This window comes from Petromyzon marinus, chromosome 15 (assembly GCF_048934315.1).
Source record: "Petromyzon marinus isolate PM22_M1 ecotype Great Lakes invasive population chromosome 15, UKy_Petmar_22M1.pri1.0, whole genome shotgun sequence".
Lineage (NCBI taxonomy): Eukaryota > Metazoa > Chordata > Hyperoartia > Petromyzontiformes > Petromyzontidae > Petromyzon > Petromyzon marinus.
In genome coordinates, this window is record NC_133681.1 from 8,255,408 (window position 1) to 8,268,680 (window position 13,273).

The following is a 13,273-nucleotide window of genomic DNA, read 5'->3' on the forward strand; positions in this document are numbered from 1 at the left end:
AAATTATAAACTGATCATTTCTTTGTAAGTGTGCAAACGTACAAAATTAGCAGGGGATCAAATACTTTTTTTCCCTCACTATATACTCACACACACACATGGACTTAAACACACATTATTACTTTAATATTTACTTCCTCAATTTTTTTAATATTAGTTGTCTACACACACATGATTATTTTAATGTTTCCTAACTTATTTTTTTAATATTAGTTTTCTATCTACGTGAGTTTAGCGAAAGTGGCGAGGCCTAGTCCCGTGCAGAGCCCCCGACCTCGCCTAGATTTCTCAGCCGGCCGAGGTGGCACCATGGCAGGCTGGTGCTGGGCCGCTACCCCCCCCCCCCCCCCACCATCCCCCACCCGCTCTACAGTAATAGTACATAAGCTCTATAATATTAGTATCTACCGACCCTATAGTAGTAATTGTACATATTGGGGTGGTGGGGGGGAAGAAGGGGAAATCACACTTTGAAGTTTGTACCTCAGTCTTGTGTGTTTTTTGTTGCATTTTTTACGTGAATGAGAATCCCCCCCCCTGCCGCCGAATGCGTGCGCATCGCTAGAAGGTGTGCATGTGTAGTGGCCTTAATGGCGTCGGAGACTGTTCGTAGAGGCAACACGTATTTATCATCAACACTTCGATCACAGTAACGAATCTGATACTTGAAGAGGTAACGGCCTCTCCACCCGTACTCTACAGAGGGAACGGTCCCCGGGCTCAAGCCTTACGTTAGCTCCCTGGTTCCCTCCAACTTGGCCCTATCTCCCGAGGCTATCTGACCTAGCCCAGCTTCGGCGTAGGTCACGACCACCAGCCACACGAGCCCGGCCCTCAGAAGGACATCGGGCCTCGCGGCTCTGGGGTCACACCCCGGCTTGCTTTGCCCGGCCCTCAAAAGGACAGCGGGCCAAAGGAGTTCCAGGGTCTAGCTAGTTGACCTTCCTTCTTCACTGGTGCTTCATCTTGCTCGAGTCGAACTGCCCTCCAGCACCCCGGATACCACCTTTTATACCGTCCCTCACTCAGGGGTGGGGCTCGGGGTGGGGCTCGGGAGGGATCCCAGCATCCGCCACAGCCCCCCACGGTGGTCCGTAGCGGACGTGGTTGTAACCATTGCCCCACAACCGCGTGTCCCCCCTCCCGTCACACCTCTACACATGCGCAGATGCGTGCATTGGCGCGCTGGGAGGCGCAAATAATGAATAAAAACTGCACCAAATCGCTAATTAAAGTACTTTAAAGGTGACGGACGTGAAATCGGAATAGCGCTGGCTCACCACGGGGCTGATGGCGTGCTACCTGGGTACGGTTGGCTAGCCAAATCACTCGCAAGTGTCGGCCACACGCAGACAGACGGACGGACAGACAAAAAGTGACCTTTATATATAAGATAGAGAAGCTAAATAGATTTAGTCGATAATAATATTTGAAGACTGCAATTTACACCATGGGGCCTAATAATAAGAGGTGCCGGGATAGCGAGATGTTAACTACCGCGTCTGGTTTGCAGAAGTTTGTGTGGTTGGTAAGTGAGGCATTCCGGGGGTAATGGGTGTAGCATGTATTTTCTACACGATGTTTCTTGATGAACAGTCCTTGATTTTGCATATGCATAGTTACATATTAGTACCTATTGAGTACAACAGATAAATCATTCAATAACCAAAACTATATTACTCAATAAACTCGTTTTTATTCAAACTAAAGCTTTAACGTGTCTTTGGCACATTGCATTGTGGGTATAATTGTTGTTTTGAGGTCAATTAAACCATTACCATAATCCACTTCGTGGTTCAGTTCTCTCTCATCCTATTTAAATTATAGTTTGACCAACGAATGCATCACGAAGACGAGTGGATTGTGTTAATCAAAGGTATACACATAGCAACATCGCCCCCTACTGTGAAAACTGGGCAGGACCCTTCTGAAAACATTTGGAAAAGGCTTGACTGGGTAAATAAGCGAATTAATCATATTAAGCGAGGGCTGTTGCTTATTATGTCTGTGTGTGGGGAGCAGTGGTAAAGTGGTTCACATTGCTCTAGAAGCCACCGCCAAGGGCCTGTGGTTCCTATGTAGAGGCTTGTTATTCCACTGCATGAGATTTAGAGATTTTGAGTATAAATTGGAATGAGTCAACAATGGGCATTGTGGAATTATTATAGTGGGAGAAGCGTGGATCGGTTACCATAATGCTGCAGTGACCTCGTGTGAATTAGAGTAACCTAGCGATAAGGCTGGACTCTGTCTCAATCTCCAAAAGACTAATGTGATGGCGACAGAACAACTAAACTCATTTAGTCTGGAAAATGAACCAATCGAAGTTGTGAAAAACTTTGTATTCATGGGCTCCTTGATTTATAAAGACGGGGAGTGTTGCCCCGAGATCGGAAGGAAGGCGGCTAGTTCTCGGTTGAACAGCCATGGCACAGCTCAATAAGATATGGAGACACAAGGGAATTGCCATAAACGCCAACAAGATTCTTGTCAAAGCTCTGGTAACCCCTGTTGCCCTGTGTAGATGTGAGTAGTGGATGCCGAGATCGAGTGAGCGAAAAAGGATCAGTGCATCTGAGATGTGGTGCTGGAGAAGAATGCTACGTATACCATGGACAGCCATAATATCAAACACGTCCGTCCTGAGAGACATCGGTCCCACTCTTTCAATCGAGGCCTTATTCTTGAAGCAGAAATTGACATACTGTGGACACGTTGTGAGCACCTCTGGACTAGAGGAATCGGTCTTTCTTGGGAATGGAGAAAGTTGCAGGGGCAGAGGTCGGCCTCGGAGGAGGTGGACGGACGACATCAAGACCACCACTGGCCTTACCCTAACCCAGCTACGAGAGGCAGCGAGAGTGTGGATGGTAGAGTCTGGTCGTGGATGTCGCCAGAGGTCGTTTTCGACCTGACGGCACAAGGTGACGGCCTCCTGTACACCAGGTGAGGCAGTTAACATCTCGCCACTGTCTTCATAATGAATATTTTACATCAAGCTTCGCATCACATTTCATCGCATGTTTCCATAGGAAAGTATTAACACCTTGTTAGGAGGTTCCTGACATTTTTTTTTGCAAGAGGAGGCGATGCTGCTGCTGTGTGATCTAAATTGAGTAATTTCTACGTATATTTTCAGCATTGAGATGTTTGGCCAATACAGCACCAGTTACATTGCGTGTGTATTTTTTTAGCTATAGGAGAACACTAGGGTAGCCGGATGACGCCCATGCAGAATTGCGGGGGACACATACTAATTCCATGTAGAAATGCGTCGTATCCGGGAATCGAACTCAGGTATTTGTTTTGCTATGAAGCACAGGCATCACCCACTGCGCACCACCCTGCCGCAGCGAATCGTGTAAACGTGAGTGCTCTGGCTCAAGCGGGCCCTCTTATGGTGGTGCAGAGAATCGCATGTGCAGGAACCAGACCTTCAAACATTACGGGCCGATTCGCGTCGAGTTTATTTTTTTCTCACGATTCTACGGTGTTTGCCAGATGTTCAGTCTAAATCGCAGTTTTGTCCCACTTTCCCTTGTGGAATGGATGGAGCCCTATTGAGACAAGACGAAAAGCGATAAGGGTAACCTGTCACGTTGAGTCAGAATGGATAGACACAGTGCCGGATTATCCTAGTAGCAAAATAAGCATATGCTACGGGCCGCGCATTTTCAAGGGCACCGCGCTAAATGCTTTCGTCAAGTTATAAATTCCGGTTCAGTGATTCTGCAACTTGCTCTATTACCATAGTACTATACTGCCTTCAACTTTTATGAACGACTGGGTGTTAAAGGTTACCGAGTTGTCGTATTACCTGGCTGTATAGCCAATAGAAAAATAAAATAACTTTACTATGCATGTAAAAAAACGTGTTTTAATGTTTACGTTTTTTATAATTTAGGGCCCCTTTATAATATATGCTACACGCCCCGCACGAGCTTAATCTGGCACTGGATAGACACTGTAAAATCCGGCCAGAAGGCGCTGTACTTATGAGTGCTTGACCCACAATCAGAAGGGTATAAATTACATTCCCGGTTGGCGGTTTTAATTCGGCTTGTCATTCGTTTGCGGAACCAGTAAAGTTAGTGCGGCTGAAGTTAGCACCGCTTCATGAGAAGTGAGCAGTTGCAATTGCATAGATTTTCTGGCCTCCACAATGAGAATGTGGAATTTACACCACCGTCTCAAGGTCACCATTTGTTGACGAGTTTTATCTCACGCCCAGCAAGGAGGACGCGTTGAGCCAGTTGACATGTACCAGGAATGTTTCCCGTCATTCTTGCAAATTGCATTGATTCAAGCAAGCCTGCCTCTGCTGCTGAGTCAACAGGGTGCCTGTCGCACAAAGTATATTCGTGCTGATACTTCATTGGCAGTGGTGCACATGCCCAGTTAACAAACAAAAACACCCACAATATATTCGTCAATAATGTATGTACGTTGAACTTCTTTCGCACCGTACGTAGCTAACCGTGTTAATCGGAGGTACGGCGAAAGGACGACAAACTAAACGCAAGAAGCATTTCTGAAGGAATGAGTTTTTACAATCTAGATTGACAAGTGCATGGCTCCAGTGGCCACACACACTACATTGCACATCAGTCCACTAGCCATGAACTTGCGAAAATCACAGAAGATATATGGCACTCAGCACAATGAATGTTCCACTATTTGCATTGCAAAACGGTCACAACGCAGAATTTTGCGTTTCATTGGAAAAACAAAAAAAGGCTTTCTCAGCCGCAGCGAAGGCCGGAGCCACAAGGGGGCGCCGTGCGTGAATCCTGCAGCTCAACGAGCCACCACCACCAACCGCTCTGACACAATTTTCCCACCCACTTGCAAAAAAAACACATTTAAAATAAAATCCACGATAATACGATCTCTCTCTGGTCTTCAGCCGCAACCCAAGATTTACTGTAAATCACATTTCCAGAATTTAATGCATCTCTTGCCATTCAAACAAAAGAACGCAAGTCTATTAACATATAACGCTTATGTGCGTGCAGCATGTATATTCGTGGTAATTGTGCTTTTTTAAGATCTGGATGCATTTTTATGAACTTGAATGAGACGCTTGATTGATGTTTGGGTGAGATTGTGCAAGTAAAATTTATATTGTAAATCCTCTTAATTGCATTTATTCATACGATCAAATTGTTATTTAAATTCACAACCTTCTAGGTGTAAGTCAAAGCTAACCATAGCTAAACAAAATGTATCCCGATTGTGGGAGTGTCATGAAACGAAAGTATCCATTCCGATCTCTGACGATGCAGCATCACCCTCAGTGTTAGAGAATAGACGACAGAAGAGGAGATCACAGAGCCACTCGTGAGATTCCTTCAAGTCACATCCAAGCGACAGTGTAGAGGCGTAGCATTTTCTCATTCACCCTGCCGCTGTGAGTCATGTCCATCACATGACAGTCAAACATATTTTTTTTTTATTTTCAGCCAAACTAACGTGGTGGTTTTAATTTAATGTGGTGTTTTGTGTGTGCAGTCATTGTTGGCCAGGGTTAGACCATCTACGTGCTACACTTGAGAACTCAGTTTAGTCATTGGCAACTGCCAAACCTAGAATCTAAGCCAGTTCCAGCTAATCTTACCTCTGAGCCACCCAGGGAGATTGCTTATCCTACACATCGGTCCACATCTCCATGCGGTAAAGTTGGATTAATGAAAGAACTTTCGTGGCCTACAAAAATCCAAATAACTCATCACTCTCTTAACAGAATGACACACCCAATGAGTGCTACTCATGTCAATGTGAACTCGGTAATATTGCACACAAGGAATGTATTTAACTCAAATTAGCCACATGAAATATCCTGCTTTCAGTGCATCATCATCATCAAGAGAGGGATGGCATGAGCATCGTCTACATTGGTAAGTCATTGTTTCCTACGAAGGCTATAAGTCACAACACCTTATACACATCCATGTGGCCACAATTTTGCTGATCGTGTTTCCTAGATAAGAACAAAAATCGCTCTCCTCATTGTATTACTTCACAGTTTTGTTGCAAAAGTGTGGTGGTGAAAACCTGTGTTCCTGCGATTTGCAAGGGTGATTTGTGGATTGCAGAGATCATCGTCGACTTAGAGATGCCCACCCGATTCAGCGGACTATGTGGTAGGCAGGGGTTTGTGACATTTCTGAGGCCGTCCAAAAATCACGTCACGCGATTTTGGACGATTTTTGACACGGTGTCACAAAAAGTCAGACCCCCCACCTCAAATATTACGTCACAAAGCTCTGCACTCCCCCCCCCCCCCCAAAAAAAAAACATGCTTCAAATCGCTTTAAACTATTGTCATTGTAGTGCGTATTTAATGCGCCGCTGCACTCTGATGTTGTAGGAGAAAACATTTATCTAAAAGTATATTTAATTAAGTAGAACGTGTTGTCTATATTTATTTAAAGTTGCGCATTTTGATGGGACGTCACATTTCTCAACCCCCCCCCCCTCGTCACACATCGTCACAAATGTCTGACCCCCCCCGCCCACAGGTGCGTAACGTCATTTATGGACGGCCTTTCTGTGAATTTTAGTGAGATCCAGTCATATATGTTGGGTATTTTTTTCTGGCCAAATATCCCATTGCAGGATCCGATGAAAACAAGTCTTGAGACACGGTCTTGAGAAACGGTAAACTTCACCAGAATATATCATGGACCATAACTCTACATCGCAGTCAACGCATGTCACTGCTGAAACATTCTTGAGCAGTATGTTGCCCATTATCTTTGTTGACGATCTTGAACCAGCAAACGAAATTACACATTCGTATAGAGGGATATCCTGTATAGGAATGTTTACCTGCAGGATGGCCAAGGATGACATCCCAAAATGAGAACCCAGAAGGATGTTTGTTGCGTGAGATGAGTAAACCCCCCAACTGGAATTTACGCTGTCAACCTTGCAATCCAGTGCTCTAACCGCAATGCCACTCAGAAAGATTTATTACGAGCGGATGTAATTGTATGTTTATATATTTGTTTAAATGTTATTACCAGCCATTTGTGATCTGTCACTGTCAGCCAGTTCTGCAGTAGTTTCAAAATGGAAATGTTCCGTAAAAGCTCACAAAGCATAACTTTTGTGATAGCCTTTGCGCTATAATAATGGTAAAAATTCCAAATGTACTTGACCATTTAACGTGCCATTTTCAACTCTGCTAATGCAGTCACATTCTTGAAATACACGTTTTTAACCAAAAAAATATACATAACTCCTTCAGTTCGTATCATTTCAGGGAAGGCATTTGAAAGTTACACCAGGAGGCCTTGCACATACAACATCTCACGACGGGGGATGCTCCATCATGCAATGTCAGCAGCGATCACTGCAAGAACCCGATACACTGCTCATAAATTGTATCACTCAGAGCGGTGCTCGGCAGCCAAACGAGGAGGCAAACCCAATGATTACACCGTAATTGTTAGTTGTTAGTTATGGGGCTGAGACCATGGCCTTGTTGCACTTGATTTAATCGTGGGTGGCTGATTCATGTTCTAATTGTTGCCAGCCCAGTGGTGTGACGCAAGCGTTGGACCTCCGAGTCACTGAGCCATTGTCAATTATACAACGTTTGCACAGCCTGTCGATGATTCTGTATTTTCTGTGTGGGTGAAGCTAACTTGCAAGGTTTTTGGCGTGAAAATTTTCACTTTGACTCTTGTCACGATGCTCAGGTCATAGTCCAAAGAGTGCTCTATAAAGTCATTACTCGAAAAGGCGACCCTGTGTCATTAACATTTGGGAGGCGAGGGTTGATGGATTACACCAATGTTGTGAAACATCCTTCACGTGGGTGCCAAAGTGCTATACGCTGGCTCACCGGGAGAAGGCAGTACTACAGCAAAAAACAAGTGGTCTCCACTCGTTACGTATGCACGAGATAAGTACATTTACAAACGCTCAAATCTCATAACCTGGGTTATCATGGGTGCGCAATATTCACACATTGTAAAGCTCTATTAGACAGTTATGTCTTACATTTTCTACTGAACTGGTTAAATGTCTGTAAAGAGTCTCGAGCATCGTGCAGCGACAGTGAATTACAGGCTGATGGACCGCTCAGTCGGTGAGTGGGTGAGTGAGTGAGTGGGTGCGTGAATAGGTGAGTGAGTGGGTGAGTGAGTGGGTGCGTGAGTAGGTGAGTGAGTGGGTGCGTGAGTAGGTGAGTGAGTAGGTGAGTGAGTGGGTGCGTGAGTAGGTTAGTGAGTAGGTGAGTGGGTGCGTGAGTAGGTGAGTGAGTGGGTGCGTGAGTAGGTGAGTGAGTAGGTGAGTGAGTGGGTGCGTGAGTAGGTGAGTGAGTAGGTGAGTGAGTGGGTGCGTGAGTAGGTTAGTGAGTAGGTGAGTGGGTGCGTGAGTAGGTGAGTGAGTGGGTGCGTGAGTAGGTTAGTGAGTAGGTGAGTGAGTGGGTGCGTGAGTAGGTGAGTGAGTGGGTGCGTGAGTAGGTTAGTGAGTAGGTGAGTGAGTAGGTGAGTGAGTGGGTGCGTGAGTAGGTTAGTGAGTGGGTGAGTGAGTGGGTGCGTGAGTAGGTTAGTGAGTAGGTGAGTGAGTGGGTGCGTGAGTAGGTTAGTGAGTAGGTGAGTGAGTAGGTGAGTGAGTGGGTGCGTGAGTAGCTTAGTGAGTAGGTGAGTGAGTGGGTGCGTGAGTAGCTTAGTGAGTAGGTGAGTGAGTGGGTGAGTGAGTGGGTGCGTGAGTAGGTTAGTGAGTAGGTGAGTGAGTGGGTGCGTGAGTAGGTTAGTGAGTAGGTGAGTGAGTAGGTGAGTGAGTGGGTGCGTGAGTAGCTTAGTGAGTAGGTGAGTGAGTGGGTGCGTGAGTAGGTTAGTGAGTAGGTGAGTTCCAGACCGATGGACCGCTGACCGCGAAGCTGCGGGGTGTACGAATCTCGCTTCCCTAGTGCGACGGACGATCATGGTCACCATGGGCTGTTCAACGAAGATGACGACGATTGACGACGGAGTATACCGGCACACGCGTGTCCGTCAGAGCAGATTGGTGCGGACAACTTGTATGACTCGTTTGCGCAGCTCGTCATCTAAACGTCTGTTCAATTGGCAGCCAGTGCAGGCCATCGCGAATGGTCGACGCAACGTGGTCGTATTTCCCCTTCTGCGCTGTCAGACGTGCGGCTGACTTCAGGACGGACTGGAGTGGGACGTATATGGATGGAGCTGGTGCGGCTGAAGACGCGATCACGATGGTCCACGCGGTCAGTGTCCGAGCTGCATCAAGAGTCAACGAACGGCGTATTAGCACGTAGCTCCTGCCAGTAGTTGATAATAACAGCTGCCCGCCGCCACACGTTGTATGTGTGCGTAGAGATTGTTAGTTTCGGGGTCAAGGTCAATTCCCAGGCACTTGCCCAGTTGCTGCCCGGTACCAAGCCAAATGAACTGGGTCTCCGAGTGTTACCACCGCATGTGCTTAGATTTCTTCCCACGTGTAAACACTCATTCATTGGCTGAAAACGTCTTAATGCGCATAGCTTGAGCATTTGTTGGGGTCCACTCACCGTCTGGCCACCTTTTCACTTGGTCTGTGGTTCTCTTCACCTCAGTCATTACCTCTCTATGAGAGTGAGTAAATACTGGTGCGCGTTATGTGCCTCTACTATGTGACAGCAGATGCCATCGAACCCTTTCTTAATAATAATCATGGATTATATGTAATGTGCGTTTGCATGCATGCATGTGTTCACTGCGCACATTTTGAGTGTGTTAAATTCCCGGCCAAGAACCATCCAATTGACATGTTTAGTCCAGAGCCTCTAAGAGGTCAAATGAGCCCTACACGTGCTCGGTGTGGGTGTGTGAACGTCATTACCGTGGAGACGGAGGCTCCAGCCACCACCACCCCCCCGTCAGCTGTGCCTCGTTAATAACTGATGGCTAACAGCATTTACCCAATAGTCCCAACATCCAGATGGGGAATCTCGACTGTGCATTGTTGAAATGCTTGCAGTAGGTTAACTGTCTACATATTATGCATATTCAATGACATAGCTGCAATACGCAGTCTCATACATCATTGTGTGTTCGTGCAGTGTGCCCAAGCAGCTTCTGTTTGGCTAGATGGAGGGGGCTAAATGGGCGTGGCGCAGGCTATAGAAGTGATGTATTGACGAGGTAAAGGAGGCTTGTGGATCTGAGTGGACTTGCTGATGACCGGTACCAGTGGTGTCAAGATCAACCTTTATGGAGGAGGCTCGTGAAGGAGGCTACCGGACAGTTGGAGGCATTCGCCCTCCAGCAACACAAAGGTTGAAGCGACGGGCGGCTGAAACGTGGTGCATCTCCGGTCATCTCAGTCGGTCGACCCGTGGCACCTGGGTTTTGTCCAATGACCTCCTGGCAGCGATACTTCCGACTTTTCACGTGGCCTCAAGGTGTACCTAACCTGGCACAAGCGCCGTGGTGATGTCGCCGCCACTTAGTGGCGAACGGCGGCTGCTGTAGAGTAGCGGCTCGCACACTTCGCGAAGAACCCGGCAACTCGAGTTCAAATCCCACACTCATGGTCATTTGCAAGTGACGAATGTCTGAACCTTTCCATTTCCATTTATTTGGTATAGTCCTGTGAGCCATTCGGCTCTTGAATCGGGTGCAACCGCAACAAACAAAAAACAAAAACATGAACAAGAAAACATCTTAAAGTGACTATGTGTGACTGTGCAAACAGAAAATCCAGGGAAAAAAAAACATCAAAATATTCCTGAAAAAGCACTGTACACCAACGCTGTGTACAAAAATCCCAGTGGGATGCAAGTCAAACGACAACAACAACCACAAGACAACTAAGATTAAGGCCATCAGTTAAACTCTGTACTACAATAAACAAAAACATGGCCAAACCAAAAAACGTTTTCGAAATCACCTGCCCTCGGCCTCCCTCGAGGTCGACTCGGCTTTAATTGAGCCAGTATCTCTTGCGGCGTGTAGACACAAACGCCCGGGAGATAAAGGCGGACGGGCGTGGCAATAAGCCACACCACCCCCCTAATACCGCTTGCCGCAATAGTCTTTGAAGACTACGTGGGGGTTGGGGGGGGGGGATATTTGCCTGTTCGTTTCAGCACCGTTGGTGGACGTGTCTTTACGGCCTTCGGAGTTATGACACCTAATACAAGAGGGTATGGGTTCAATTCGTGGTCTCTACGTCAATGACAATCGCGGTGGTGAGCACTCTTGTGCTGTCGGACTCCTGGCACAGTGGGCGTTTATGTTTCTGGAGAGATAGAGATAGCTGCGGTCAGGGATGGTTGAACGGCCCTCAGTGTCTTGTTTGTAAAAATTGGTATTTTAACAGCACTTCGCATCACAGTATACAGGTGAGATAGGTGGTGGTTTAGGGGTGTCTGTACTGTGCAATGGTCATGGTGACCTAGGTTCAATTGCTGGTCATGTGCATCAGTGTTATATGGTAGCTCATCTCCCGGTCTTGCCCTACAATGACTTTGGATGTTGAGTTACTCCAAGAGCATTCGGATTTTAGAATTAAAGTTTACTACAGAGAGAGTTGCCTGGATAACATTAAGCTATTTCAGGTTAATGCTTCAACAATAAGCCGCGAAGACGTAGACCAAATGTATGAAGGTATTAATCATTTTTTTTTTATGAGGGCAAAACACAGCCCTGCAACATTGCAATTGGTGAGTTCAGTGCCACAGTCAGTAAAAGGTGTAGAGATGAGAGGATGATTTAACATTTTGCATCAGAGGTAAAGATTGAGAGAGGAGAACGTATATTACAATGTATAGCCAGCAGTGACATTCAGATATCGAACGCCTTTCTCAAAAAATGTGTCTAGAATATGGACACGGAGGAGGCCAGATGAAGTGATTCGAGACACAATTGACTGGCTTCTCACATACAACCTGCAGATTATCAAAGATAGCCTATAGCTATTAAACATCCACTTTTTTATTTTACCAGGTCAGGCCCACTGAGCTATATAGCTATTTTTCAGAAACGATCTGGCTACCACAAATGATAGCTCAACGAAGTGTCTTATTACATGGAAATGTAGCGCAGCCAAATACCCTAAACACGTGACGTTGATTCAAAATGTGGAGGGAAAAACGGGAGGACTCGGAAAAAAAATCCACGCGACCACGGGGAGAGAGACACACTAACGCCACATATACAGGCGTCAGGGTCGGGATCGCACCCACGACCTGCTGTATACCAGGCGAGGTAGTTAACAACTCACCACTGCAGCGGCCCCTTGGTGGCAGTGGTGTCGCGGTGTCCTAGGCAAATTCATCAACTGACCATGAAGGATGGTGGAAGTTTGGAGAGCTCTTCCAACAGCAGATAGATCATGTATAATGATGATGATGGTTTATATATATACCATTACGATATACATATTACAATTGCTTATAGGGGAAACACATACTAATTAACGGATTACTAACGTAGCATATATTCACAATAACACACATTACAACTCATTACTAATCATAACCATTGACTGATTACCAATCGATTATAAAATCACTGCACCTGAATGAGTTAAATGATGACGTCACCCTGCTGCTCTATTTAAGACCGGGAGCAAGTGAGGGTTTTACCATTCTGGCGAATTGCCCGATGATGCTGGATGTAATTACCAGCGAAACGTCGTATTCAAACTGTAAATGTTGTGGATTCACTCTTCAACACAACGGTGGGCTAAAGTAGTGAACTAATTGTCTTTTATTAACGTGACAATTTTTTTTGCTGATTGGCCGTGTCGGGTGGTGGAGGGTTACGACACATTTCTAAATAACGCGATCTAACCCAAAAACCTTTATTATGAATAACATTGGTCGCGAAAGCCTACGTGTTAAACATTACGATATCGAATGGTTAGTCTTTAGGTTGAATCAGCCTGCAGCGACTGCCTGGTACAGCGTGTCAAGGCAAGACACGTGTGGATATAAACTTTGCTCAGAAGAATGAAACAGCCGAAGCGAATGCTCCCCTAAGCTCACTCAAGGGCATTATTAAACATTTCGCATAGTAACCCTGAGATGTAAACAACCTAAGAGGATTCCTAAGGCGTATTTAAAATATTATACTTAATGTGTTTGTAAAGCGTACTCCAAGCGATAAAGTGACGCATAAAGCCATTTTATGGGAAATTTAAGTCAAAATACTTAGGCGCCCCTTTAAAGTCCCACGAGTACAGAAAATAGCGTGAAATCTTATACTGTGCGATTATTGAGCTTGCTCTTAGCCACGCGAGAACCCGTGGAGACACATGG